The 1756-nt window shown below is 52.8% G+C and overlaps 1 protein-coding gene across 4 annotated transcripts in view; it reads left to right on the plus strand.

The window, feature by feature from the left end:
• Positions 1-1481, plus strand: part of ecsit (ECSIT signaling integrator) — a 36842-nt gene extending 35361 nt beyond the window's left edge. For all 4 annotated transcript variants that reach the window (XM_085979618.1, XM_085979619.1, XM_085979616.1 and 1 more), the window contains exon 8: positions 1-1481. This exon is cut by the window's left edge and continues 827 nt beyond it. The gene's annotated coding sequence lies outside the window, so the exon portion shown is untranslated.
• Positions 1482-1756: the final 275 nt, after the last annotated feature.

The raw sequence follows: 1756 nt of genomic DNA on the forward strand, positions 1-1756 counted from the left end.
ATCTGAGATAGACCTCACTGACCGAGGAACAGGACTATCTAAGATAGACCTCACTGAGCGAGGAACAGGTCTACCCGAGATGGACCTCACTGACCAAGGAACAGGACTATCTGAGATGGACCTCACTGACCGAGGAACAGGTCTACCTGAGATAGACCTCACTGACCAAGGAGCAGGACTATCTGAGATAGACATCACTGAGCGAGGAACAGGTCTATCTGAGATGGACATCAGAGTGAGGAACAGGTCTATCTGAGATGGACATCACTGAGCGAGGAACAGGACTATCTGAGATAGACCTCACTGACCAAGGAACAGGACTATCTGAGATAGACATCACTGAGCGAGGAACAGGTCTATCTGAGATGGACCTCACTGACCAAGGAACAGGACTATCTGAGATAGACCTCACTGAGCGAGGAACAGGTCTACCCGAGATGGACCTCACTGACCAAGGAACAGGACTACCTGAGATGGACCTCACTGACTGAGGAACAGGTCTACCTGAGATAGACCTCACTGACCAAGGAACAGGACTATCTGAGATGGACCTCACTGACCGAGGAACAGGACTATCTGAGATAGACCTCACTGAGCGAGGAACAGGTCTACCCGAGATGGACCTCACTGACCAAGGAACAGGACTATCTGAGATAGACCTCACTGAGCGAGGAACAGGTCTACCCGAGATGGACCTCACTGACCAAGGAACAGGACTACCTGAGATGGACCTCACTGACTGAGGAACAGGTCTACCTGAGATAGACCTCACTGACCAAGGAACAGGACTATCTGAGATGGATCTCACTGACCGAGGAACAGGTCTACCTGAGATAGACCTCACTGACCGGGCTCGGTGTGTGTCCTGCCCCATCTGCTCTCTTGCTACTGCATTGCTTTCTCTATCTCTTTTTCTCTCCCTCCCTCCCTCTCTCCTTTTTCTCCCCCTCCTTTCCCCCCCCCTCCTTCCCTCTCTCCTTTCCCCCCCTCTTCCCTCTCTCCTTTGCCCCCCCCCTCTTCCCTCTCTCCTTTCCCTCCCCCTCCTTTTTCTCCCCCTCTCTCCTCCTCCCCCTGGCCCCCTGCTCGCTCTTTCCTCTCTCTCCCTGTCTCTCTCTCTCTCCTCTCTCTCTGTCTCTGTCTCTCTTTCTCTCTCTCCTTTCTCCCTCTCCCCCGGCCCCCTTCTCTTTCTTTCCCCCTCTCTCTTTCACTCTCTCCCCCCCCCCTCCTCATTTCTCCCCTTCCCCTCTGACCCCCTGCTCTTTCTTTCCTCTTCTCTTTCTCCCCCTTTCTCTTTTTCTCTCTCTCTCTCCTTCTCTCCTTTCTCCCCCCCTCTCTTTCTCTTTCTCCCCCTCTCTCACGCCTGCTCCCTCACGGCACCATTCGCTTGCCTTGCCCGATGGAGTTTCAGTATATGTTCTGCACCCATTCGACGTGAAATTCAAATGTATTTAAATGAAATTGCAATAAAGCTCGGACTCAAACCTCGTGTCATCTATCCTGGGATCTATCCCGGTGCTTCCGCTATTCCCTGTAGTGGGGGTGGGTGAGGGGGTGGGGAACGTGTGGACACATCGCTAGTGACAGCGGTGGCAATAGTGCAGAGTGCCATTCAATTCTCCGCCTCCTGTCCGCTCCTACAGCAGCATGCATCTCCCAGCAGGGTTTCTGCTCCCTGAAACAATGGGATACTGTTAATGTGTGTGTGTGTGTTAGAGAAAGATTGAGAGTGGATGGGGGCTGGTTTATGATGCTTGTA

The sequence above is a fragment of the Somniosus microcephalus genome, unplaced genomic scaffold (assembly GCF_052327205.1).
Source record: "Somniosus microcephalus isolate GS21.2 unplaced genomic scaffold, FLI_Smic_1.0 unresolved_chr9, whole genome shotgun sequence".
Lineage (NCBI taxonomy): Eukaryota > Metazoa > Chordata > Chondrichthyes > Squaliformes > Somniosidae > Somniosus > Somniosus microcephalus.